At 43.9% G+C, this 12,067-nt stretch overlaps 2 protein-coding genes across 3 annotated transcripts in view; one reads left to right on the top strand and one right to left on the bottom strand.

The window, feature by feature from the left end:
- The window catches only part of NR1I3 (nuclear receptor subfamily 1 group I member 3), a 63,922-nt gene that overhangs the window by 50,574 nt on the left and 1,281 nt on the right, over nucleotides 1-12,067 (bottom strand). For both annotated transcript variants that reach the window (XM_069728829.1, XM_069728823.1), the window contains exon 2: nucleotides 10,415-10,563. The gene's annotated coding sequence lies outside the window, so the exon portion shown is untranslated. The remainder of the gene's footprint in view (nucleotides 1-10,414; nucleotides 10,564-12,067) is intronic.
- Nucleotides 1-12,067, top strand: part of PCP4L1 (Purkinje cell protein 4 like 1) — a 107,698-nt gene that overhangs the window by 8,673 nt on the left and 86,958 nt on the right. The gene's annotated exons all lie outside the window — the stretch shown is intronic.

Consider the following 12,067-nt stretch of genomic DNA (forward strand, 5'->3'; position numbering starts at 1 on the left):
AAAAAGGGGGTGGACAAAAGTTATCACAGTGTTATATGTGGTGTTACATAGGACTACAGATAACATCTACTAGATTATCTGTAATCAGAGTTATCAGTGAGTTATATGTGGTGTTATAAAGGACTGCAGGTGACATCTACTACACTCTCTGTACTCGGTTATCAGTGTGATCTGTGGTGTTACATAGGACTGCAGATGACATTTACTACACTATCTGTACTCGGAGAGTTATCACTGTGTTATCTGTGGTGTTACATAGGACTGCAGGTGACATCTACTACACTCTCTGTACTCGGAGAGTTATCACAGTGTTAACTGTGGTGTTACATAGGACTGCAGGTGACATATTTTAGATTATATGTACTCGGAGAGTTATCACTGTGTTATTTGTGGTGTTTCATAGGACTGCAGGTGCCATCTACTACATTATCTGTACTCAAGAGTGATCACTGTGTTATCTGTGGTGTTACATAGGACTGCAGGTAACATCTACTAGATTATCTGTAATCAGAGCGTTATCACAGTGTTATATATGGTGTTACATAGGACTGCAGGTAACATCTACTAGATTATCTGTAATCAGAGTTATCAGTGAGTTATATGTGGTGTTACATAGGACTGCAGGTGACATCTACTACACTCTCTGTACTCAGTTATCAGTGTGATCTGTGGTGTTACATAGGACTGCAGATGACATTTACTACACTATCTATACTCGGAGAGTTATCACTGTGTTATCTGTGGTGTTGCATAGGACTGCAGGTGAGATCTACTACACTCTCTGTATTCAGGAGTTATCACAGTGTTATCTGTGGTGTTACATAGGACTGCAGATGACATTTACTACACTCTCTGTACTCGGAGAGTTATCACAGTGTTAACTGTGGTGTTACATAGGACTGCAGGTGACATATTTTACATTATATGTACTCGGAGAGTTATCACTGTGTTATCTGTGGTCTTACATAGCACTGCATGTGACATCTTCTACATTATTCTGTACCCAGAGTTGTCACTGTGTTATCTGTGATATTACATGACTGTGCCACATACTGTATTATATGTACTCTTAGTAATCACTGAGTTATCTGTGGAGTTACATAGTAACATAGTTATTAAGCTATGTGCACACGTTCAGGTTTTTTCGCTTTTTTTTACAGTAAAAATGCTATAAAAACTCTTTAAAAATGCATACATTATACATCCTATCATTTAGAATGCATTCTGCATGTTTTGTGCACATGATGTGTTTTTTTCTGCGAAAAAAACGCATTGCGGTAAAAAAAAGCAGCATGTTCATTAATTTTGCGGATTTTCTGCGTTTTTACCACTATTCTATGCATTTGGGGAAAAAAGCATAAAAACTGCATCAAAAACGCGGTAAAATCGCATGCGGATTTCTGGCAGAAATGTCCGGTTTTTCTCAGGAAAATTTCTGCAAGAAATCCTGACGTGTGCACATACCCTTAAGGTTGAAGGAAGACTTTAAGTCCATCTAGTTCAACCCATAGCCTAACCTAACATGCCCGAACATGTTGATCCAGAGGAAGTTAAAAAAAAACATGTGGCAAAGAGTAAGCTCCACTTATCCCTGTCTCAGGTCTATGATTAAAAAGATCATCAGAAAGGTCCTTGTACTGTCCCCTCATATATTTATACATTAAAATAAGATCACCCCTTAGTCTTCGTTATTCCAAACTAAATAGCCCCAAGTGTAATAACATATCTTGGTATTGCAGGTAACATCTACTACATTATCATTACTCAAGAGTTAACCCCTTAGTGACAGAGCCAATTTGGTACTTAATGACCAGGCCAATTTTTGCAATTCTGACCACTGTCACTTTATGAGGTTATAACTCTGGAATGCTTCAACGGATCCCGCTGATTCTGAGATTGTTTTTTCGTGACATATTGTACTTCATGTTAGTGGTAACATTTCTTCGATATTACTTGCGATTATTTATGAAAAAAACGGAAATATGGCGAAAATTTTTAAAATTTTGCAATTTTCAAACTTTGTATTTTTATGCCCTTAAATCAGAGAGATATGTCACGAAAAATAGTTAATAAATAACATTTCCCACATGTCTACTTTACATCAGCACAATTTTGGAAACAAATTTTTTTTTTGTTAGGGAGTTATAAGGGTTAAAAGTTGACCAACAATTTCTCATTTTTACAACACCATTTTTTTTTAGGGACCACATCACATTTGAAGTCATTTTGAGGGGTCTATATGATAGAAAATAATGAAGTGTGACACCAGTCTAAAAACTACACCCCTCAAGGTTCTCAAAACCACATTGAAGAAGTTTATTAACCCTTTACGTGCTTCACAGGAACTGAAACAATGTGGAAGGAAAAAATGAACATTTAACTTTTTTTTGCAAACATCTTAATTCAGAACCATTTTTTTTATTTTCACAAGTGTAAAAACAGAAATGTAACCATAAATTTTGTTATGCAATTTCTCCTGAATACGCCAATACCCCATATGTGGGGGTAAACCACTGTTAGGGCGCACCGCAGAACTTAGAAGTGAAGGAGCGCCGTTTGACTTTTTCAATGCAGAATTGGCTGGAATTGAGATCGGACGCCATGTCACGTTTAGAGAGCCCCTGATGTACCTAAACAGTGGAAACCCCCCACAAGTGACACCATTTTGGAAACTAGACCCCTTAAGGAACTTATCTAGATGTGTGGTGAGCACTTTGAACCCCCAAGTGCTTCACAGAAGTTTATAACGTAGAGCCGTGAAAATAAAAAATCGCTTTTGTTTACACAAAAATGATCTTTTCGCCCACAAATTCTTATTTTCACAAGGGTAACAGGAGAAATTAGACCACAAAAGTTGTTGTGCGATTTCTCCTGAATACGTCGATACCCCATATGTGAGGGTAAACCACTGTTTGGGCGCACCGCAGAGCTTGGAAGTGAAGGAGCGCCGTTTTACTTTTTCAATGTTGAATTGGCTGGAATTGAGATTGGACGCCATGTCGCGTTTGGAGAGCCCCTGATGTGCCTAAACAGTGGAAACCCCCCACAAGTGACACCATTTTGGAAACTAGACCCCTTAAGGAACTTATCTAGATGTGTGGCGAGCACTTTGAACCCCCATGTGCTTCACAGAAGTTTATAACGTAGAGCCGTGAAAAAAAAAAATTGAATTTTTTCTACAAAAATGATCTTTTTGCCCACAAATTTTTATTTTCACAAGGGTAACAGGAGAAATTAGACCACTAAAGTTGTTGTGCAATTTCTCCTGAGTACGCTGATACCCAATATGTGGGAGTAAACCACTGTTTGGGCGCACCACAGAGCTTGGAAGAGAAAGAGTGCCGTTTTACTTTTTCAATGTAGAATTGGCTGGAATTGAGATCGGACGCCATGTCGCGTTTGGAGAGCCCCTGATGTGCCTAAACAGTAGAAATCCCCCACAAGTGACCCCATTTTGGAAACTAGACCCCCCATGGAACTTATCTAGATGTGTGGTGAGAACCTTGAATGCCCAAGTGCTTCACAGAAGTTTATAATGCAGAGCCGTGAAAATAAAAAATATTTTTTTTTCCACAAAAAAGATTTTTTAGCCCCCAAGTTTTTATTTTCACAAGGGTAACAAGAGAAATTGGACCCCAAAAGTTGTTGTCCAATTTGTCCTGAGTATGCTGGTACCCCATATGTGGGGGTAAACCACTGTTTGGGCGCACGGCAGAGCTCGGAAGGAAGGAGCGCCGTTTTGGAATGCAGACTTTGATAGAATGGTCTGCGGGTATTATGTTGCGTTTGCAGAGCCCCTGATGTACCTAACCAGTAGAAACCCTCCACAAGTGACCCCATTTTGGAAACTAGACCCCCCAAGGAACTTATCTAGATGTGTGGTGAGAACTTTGAATGCCCAAGTGCTTCACAGAAGTTTAGAATGCAGAGTCGTGAAAATAAAAAATATTTTTTTTTCCACAAAAAATATATTGTAGCCCCCAAGTTTTTATTTTCACAAGGGTAACAGGAGAAATTGGACTGCAATAGTTGTTGTCCAATTTATCCCGAGTACGCTGATGCGCCATATGTGGGGGTAAACCACTGTTTGGGCGCACGGCAGAGCTCGGAAGGGAAGGAGCGCCTTTTTGGAATGCAGACTTTGATAGAATGGTCTGTGGGCATTATGTTGCGATTGCAGAGCCCCTGATGTACCTAAACTGTAGTAACCCCCCACAAGTGACCCCATTTTGGAAACTAGACCCCCCAAGGAACTTATCTAGATGTGTGGTGAGAACTTTGAATGCCCAAGTGCTTCACAGAAGTTTAGAATGCAGAGTCATGAAAATAAAAAATATTTTTTTTTTTCACAAAAAAGATTTTGTAGCCCCCAAGTTTTTATTTTCACAAGGGTAACAGGAGAAATTGGACTGCAATAGTTGTTGTCCAATTTATCCCGAGTACGCTGATGCGCCATATGTGGGGGTAAACCACTGTTTGGGCGCACGGCAGAGCTCGGAAGGGAAGGAGCGCCTTTTTGGAATGCAGACTTTGATAGAATGGTCTGTGGGCATTATGTTGCGATTGCATAGCCCCTGATGTACCTAAACTGTAGTAACCCCCCACAAGTGACCCCATTTTGGAAACTAGACCCCCCAAGGAACTTATCTAGATGTGTGGTGAGAACTTTGAATGCCCAAGTGCTTCACAGAAGTTTAGAATGCAGAGTCGTGAAAATAAAAAATATTTTTTTTCCACAAAAAAGATATTGTAGCCCCCAAGTTTTTATTTTCACAAGGGTAACAGGAGAAATTGGACTGCAATAGTTGTTGTCCAATTTATCCCGAGTACGCTGATGCGCCATATGTGGGGGTAAACCACTGTTTGGGCGCACGGCAGAGCTCGGAAGGGAAGGAGCGCCTTTTTGGAATGCAGACTTTGATAGAATGGTCTGTGGGCATTATGTTGCGATTGCAGAGCTCCTGATGTACCTAAACTGTAGTAACCCCCCACAAGTGACCCCATTTTGGAAACTAGACCCCCCAAGGAACTTATCTAGATGTGTGGTGAGAACTTTGAATGCCCAAGTGCTTCACAGAAGTTTAGAATGCAGAGTCGTGAAAATAAAAAATATTTTTTTTTTCACAAAAAAGATTTTGTAGCCCCCAAGTTTTTATTTTCACAAGGGTAACAAGAGAAATTGGACCCCAGAAGTTGTTGTCCAATTTATCCCGAGTACGCTGATGCCCCATATGTGGGGGTAACCCACTGTTTGGGCGCACGGCAGAGCTCAGAAGGGAGGGAGCACCATTTGACTTTTTGAGCGCAAAATTGGCTGTCGTGTTTGGAGACCCCCTGATGTACCTAAACAGTGGAAACCCCCCAATTCTAGCTCCAACCCTAACCCCAACACACCCTTAACCCTAATCCCAACCTGATCCATAATCCTAATCACTAACCCTAACCATAATCACAACCCTTACCCCAAAACAACCCTAATGTCAACCCTAACCATAACCCTAATCAAAACCCTAAATCCAACACACCCCTAATCCTAATCTCAACCCTAACCTCAAACCTAACCCTAATCCCAATACACCCCTAATCACAACCCTAACCTTAACCCTAATCCCAAACCTAACCCTAATCCCAAGCGTAACCCTAATGCCAACCCTAACCCTAATACCAACCCTAATCCAAACCCTAACCCTAATCCCAGCTCTAACCCTAACTTTAGCCCCAACCCTAGCCCTAACTTTAGCCCCAACCCTAACCCTAGCCCTAAGGCTACTTTCACACTTGCGTCGTTTGGCATTCCGTCGCAATCCGTCGTTTTGGACAAGAAACGGATCCTGCAAATGTGCCCGCAGGATGCGTTTTTTGCCCATAGACTTGTATTGCCGACGGATCGTGACGGATGGCCACACGTCGCGTCCGTCGTGCACTGGATCAGTTGTGTTTTGGTGGAGCGTCGGCACAAAAAAACGTTCAATGAAACGTTTTTTTGTACGTCGCATCCGCCATTTCTGACCGCGCATGCGTGGCCGTAACTCCGCCTCCTCCTTCCCAGGACATAGATTGGGCAGCGGATGCGTTGAAAAACTACAGCTGCTGCCCACGTTGTGCACAATTTTCACAACGTGCATCGGTATGTCGGGCCGACGCATTGCGACGGCCCCGTACCGACGTAAGTGTGAAAGAAGCCTAACCCTAAATTTAGCCCCAACCCTAACCCTAAATTTAGCCCCAACCCTAACCCTAAATTTAGCCCCAACCCTAGCCCTAACCCTAACCCTACCCCTAGCCCTACCCCTAACCCTACCCCTAACCCTACCCCTACCCCTAACCCTACCCCTAACCCTACCCCTAATTTTAGCCCCAACTGCTGTTCTCCTGCCGGCCGGCAGATGGAGACAGATGGCGGGCGCACTGGGCATGCGTCCGCCATGTTCTTCTGCCGGCGGCCAGGAGGAGCAGCAAGAGGATCCAGGGACCTAGGTGAGTATGCTAGGGTCCCCGAATCCCCCTATTTCTCTGTCCTCTGATGTGCGATCACATCAGAGGACAGAGAATTACACTTTACTTTTTTTTTTTTTTTTTGCGGTCGCCGGTAAACAGTTAACTACCGGCGATCGCAAAACAGGGGTCGGTAATACCGACCCCGATCATGCTCTTTGGGGTCTCGGCTACCGAGACCCCAAAGATTCTCCCGGTGCCGGCCGGCGGGCGCACTGCGCATGCGCCCGCCATTTTGAAGATGGCGGCGCCCACCGGGAGACACGAGGAGCATCGGGGGAGCTAGGTGAGTATTGGGGGGCCACCTGGGACCCCTTTTCTCTGTCCTCCGATGTGCGATCACATCGGAGGACAGAGAAATTAAAAAGAGATCGCGTTTTTTTTTTTGTTTTTTTTTGCGATCGCCGGTAAACGGTTAATTACCGGCGATCGCAAATGCGGGGTGGGTTAAAAACCCCCCGAATCATATTCTCTGGGGTCTCGGCTACCCTCGGCAGCCGAGACCCCGGAGAAAATCGGCCTCTGGGGGGCGCTATGGACTTTTTCCACAGCGCCGTTAATTAACGGCGCTGTGGTTTAAGTACCCTTAGCGGCCGCCGTTAAAAGGCGTATCGGCGGTCGCTAAGGGGTTAAGGTACCGTCACATTTAGCGACGCTGCAGCGATATAGACAATGATGCCGATCGCTGCAGCGTCGCTGTTTAGGTCGTTGTGTGGTCGCTGGAGAGCTGTCACACAGACAGCTCTCCAGCGACCAACGATGCCGAAGTCCCCGGGTAACCAGGAAGCTGACGCCGGGGGACGTGACAGACACCGGAATGTGAGTATGTACTGTTTTTTTTTTTTTTACTTTTACAATGGTAACCAGGGTAAACATCGGGTTACTAAGCGCGGCCCTGCGCTTAGTAACCCGATATTTACCCTGGTTACCAGTGAACACATCGCTGGATTGGCGTCACACACGCCGATCCAGTGATGAGAGCGGGTGATCAGCGACCAAAAAAAGGTCCTGATCATTCCCGGCGACCAACGATCTCCCAGCAGGGGCCTGATCGTTGGTCGCTGTCACGCATAACGATTTCGTTAACGATATCGTTGCTACGTCACAAAAAGCAACGATATCGTTAACGAAATCGTTATGTGTGAAGGTACCTTAATCACTGTGTTATCTGTGGTGTTACATAGGACTGCAGGTGATATCTACTACACTATCTGTACTCAGAGAGCTCTCTCTGTGTTATCTGTGGTCAGGGCTGCCACTAGGAATTTCGGGGCCCCATACTGGCAAAATTTTTGGGCCCCCTTGAGACTCCGCCCAGGCTCTACCCCAGCCCCGCCTCCACCCCTTGAACTGTCCACAGTCAAAAGATTTTTAAAGCCGCCACCACGACAGGGTCGGGTCCTACCATACTCTAACCTATTAAACAATTGTTAAAGTATCCAATACAATTTAGGTATATTTTTATTTATTTTCAATTTTTAAAATGACCAATACCACATACAGGGGACAAATACCACCGTACCATGACCAGACCACATATTGCCACCACATAGTGACCAAATAATAGCACATGTAAGGAACAAATACCGCAACACCATGGCCTGACAACATATTACCACCACATAATGACTGAATACTACAATACTAATATCACCATAATTGCCAGTATTCACAGGATATCTGTGCTTAGTATGCAGTGTCTGTATACAGGTATAATACAGTGATCACCGGTGACATTATACACTGGTGCTCTGTATATAGTGTATAATGTAAAGGTAATTCAGTGATCACTGGTGACACTGTACACAGAACCACTGTATATAGTATTCAGTGTATAGCATCAGTGTACATGTAACACACTGACTCACCAGTGACGTCTCTAGGTGAAGTCCTTCATCTTTGCTTTTAATCTTCATCCAGCACAGACCGCCGTCACTTCATCCAGCCAGGGCTCGTCTCTGCAGGAAATAACAGATATCTAGAGCACTGCTTGCAGAACACATTACTTATTTTTTTCCCAAATTCTAAACTACAACAGATGAAGAAAAAAAGCGACAGTGTTGGTCTGCACAGCAACAGGACCGCCCCACCCACATTTAAAACAGTATCCTCAAAAAATAAAATACATTACTGCAGTAATAATATCCCTTAATTAGCCCCTATGGTAACAATATTCCCCATCCTGACCCCCGTGTGTCTCATTCCTGGCTCCAGCCATATGTTCTCGCATCCTGCCCTCATGTGATGTCCCATCCTGCCCCATATGATCTCCCCATCCCGCCCCATGATCCTGCCCCATTTGTCCCATGATCCTGCCCCATCTGTCTCCATCCTGCCCCATCTGTCCCATGATCCTGCCCCATCTGTCTCCATCCTGCCCCATATTCCTGCCCCATCTGTCTCTATTCTGCCCCGTGTCTCCATTCTGCCCCGTGTCTCCATTCTGCCCCGTGTCTCCATTCTGCCCACTGTCTCCATTCTGCCCTCGTATCTCCATTCTGCCCCCGTGTCTCCATTCTGCCCACTGTGTCTCCATTCTGCCCACTGTGTCTCCATTCTGCCCACTGTGTCTCCATTCTGCCCACTGTGTCTCCATTCTGCCCTCCTGTCTCCATACTGCCCTCTGTTTCCATTCTGCCCCGTGTCTCCATTCTCCCTCCTGTGCCTCCATTCTGCCCACTGTCTACATTCTGTCCCAGTGTCTACATTCTACCCCAGTGTCTCCATTCTGCCCCACAGTCTCCATTCTGCCCCCGTGTCTGCATTCTGCCCGTGTCTCCATTCTGCCCCACAGTCTCGATTCTGCCCCAGTGTCTCCATTCTGCCCTCGAGTCTCCAATTTTGCCCCCTTGTCTCCATTCTGCCCCAGTGTCTCCATTCTGTCCTACAGTCTCCATTCTGCCCCAGTGTCTCCATTTTGCCCCAGTGTCTCCATTCTGCCCCAGTGTCTCCATTCTGCCCCAGTGTCTCCATTCTGCCCCTCGTGTCTCCATTCTGACCCTTTGTCTCCATTCTGCCCCCGTGTCTGCATTCTGCTCCCGTACTTGTGTCTCCATCCTCAAACATTGCCGCTTTCAATTAAAATAATGAAAAAAATTTTTTAAAAGAAACTTTCTTCTTACCTGGCTGCGCTCCTGCGGCGAAGAGAAGATCCCTCCCGGCGTTTCAGCACGCACTCGCCGGCGAATGACAATGACGTCATACGCCGGCGATGCGCGCTGACGTCAGCTGCCAGCCTCCAATTGGCTGGAGGCTTTAACCATTGCCTTGCGGGCCAGGAAGGCAAACTGAACCTGCGTCTCGGACACAGGTTCACGATAGAAGCCGCCTGCCGCTTGGCCCGGTGAGCAGAAGAGATGGGTCCCGATGCGGGCCCCCTCTGCCAACGGGCCCCATACGCCAGTCAGGGCAGTAATGCCCTGATGGCGGCCCTGTCTGTGGTGTTACATAGGACTGCAGGTGACATCTACTGCATTATCTGTACTCGGAGAGTTATCCTTGTGTTATCTCTTTTTACATCTTTAGGAGATAGAGACATAGGGTAATTGGAACAGTGATTGACCATTGTTTGGGACCCTGTGGTTTGTTGACTTGCAAAATAGAGGAGGAAAAACTATGAAAATTGAATAAATTCTCAAATCTCATCACTCCTTGCTCTTGAGCTCTGGATGATGGTTTGAAGGACAACAGTTGTTAACTATATAAAGGGGATACGCTTCTGTAACAAGAGATCCATAGACTCTGTGGATCCACAGCCAGGACATCATGGCTCCATCATGAGGGACACAGATTTGACATTCTACAGGATGCCAGCATAGGGGACCACGGCCCTGGCTGAAAAAATACAGATCTGCTCCTTTCACCATCACTGAACCCCTGGCGACGTTTGGGGTAGTAAGGATTTGGACCCACCGCTTACCTGGCTCCATGGAGATGTTCGGGGAAGCCAGGTTGTGACCCTCCAGTCACCAGGGCCATGCACCTCAATGGACTGTCATCTTCCTACGCTTGTCGTTACCTCTTCTCTGTCCGTGCCACAGGTGGGGTAGTCGGGCCAGGAATTCACAGCTAAAATAATGTGGATGATATACAATACTGTGAGTGATGTATAATAATGTGAGGTGATGTGTAATAATGTGGGTGATGTGTAATATTGTGAGTGATGTATAATAATGTGAGGTGATGTATATAATGTGAGTGATGTGTAATAATGTGGGTGATGTATAATATTGTGAGTGATGTATAATAATGCAAGGTGATGTGTAATAATGTGAGTGATTTATAATAATGTTAGGTGATGTCTAATAATGCAGAGTGATGTGTAATAATGTGGGTAATGTATGATAATGTTGGGGTGATGTGTAATGTGAGGTGATATATAATAATGTGAGTGATGTGTAATAATGTGGGTGATGTGTAATAATGTGAGGTGATGTGTAATAATGCAGAGTGATGTATAATAATGTTGAGGTGATGTGTAAGGCTGCCATCACACTAGCAGTATTTGGTCAGTATTTTACATCAGTATTTGTAAGCCAAAACCAGGAGTGGGTGATAAATGCAGAAGTGGAGCATATGTTCTATTATATTTTTCCTCTAATTGTTCCACTCCTGGTTTTGGCTTACACATACTGAGGTAAAATACTGACCAAATACTGAATGTGTGACGGCAGCCTAATAATGTGGGTAATGTATAATAATGTCTGTGTGATGTGTAATAATGTGAGGTGACGTGTAATAATGTGAGTGATATATAATAATGTTAGGTGATGTGTAATAATGCAGAGTGATGTGTAATAATGTGAGGTGATGTGTAATAATGTGGGTAATGTATAATAATGTCGGGGTGATGTGTAATAATGTGAGGTGATGTGTAATAATGTGAGTGATATATAATAATGTTAGGTGATGTGTAATAATGCAGAGTGATGTGTAATAATGTGAGGTGATGTGTAATAATGTGGGTAATGTATAATAATGTCTGTGTGATGTGTAATAATGTGAGGTGATGTGTAATAATGTGAGTGATATATAATAATGTTAGGTGATGTGTAATAATGCAGAGTGATGTGTAATAATGTGAGGTGATGTGTAATAATGTGAGGTGATGTGTAATAATGTGAGTGATATATAATAATGTTAGGTGATGTGTAATAATGCAGAGTGATGTGTAATAATGTGAGGTGATGTGTAATAATGTGGGTAATGTATAATAATGTCTGTGTGATGTGTAATAATGTGAGGTGATGTGTAATAATGTGAGTGATATATAATAATGTTAGGTGATGTGTAATAATGCAGAGTGATGTGTAATAATGTGAGGTGATGTGTAATAATGTGAGGTGATGTGTAATAATGTGAGTGATATATAATAATGTTAGGTGATGTGTAATAATGCAGAGTGATGTGTAATAATGTGAGGTGATGTGTAATAATGTGGGTAATGTATAATAATGTCGGGGTGATGTGTAATAATGTGAGGTGATGTGTAATAATGTCTGGGTGATGTGTAATAATGTGAGGTGATGTATAATAATGTCGGGGTGATGTGTAATAATGTGAAGTGATGTGT

This window comes from Ranitomeya imitator, chromosome 1 (assembly GCF_032444005.1).
Source record: "Ranitomeya imitator isolate aRanImi1 chromosome 1, aRanImi1.pri, whole genome shotgun sequence".
In the NCBI taxonomy this organism is placed as follows: Eukaryota; Metazoa; Chordata; class Amphibia; order Anura; family Dendrobatidae; genus Ranitomeya; species Ranitomeya imitator.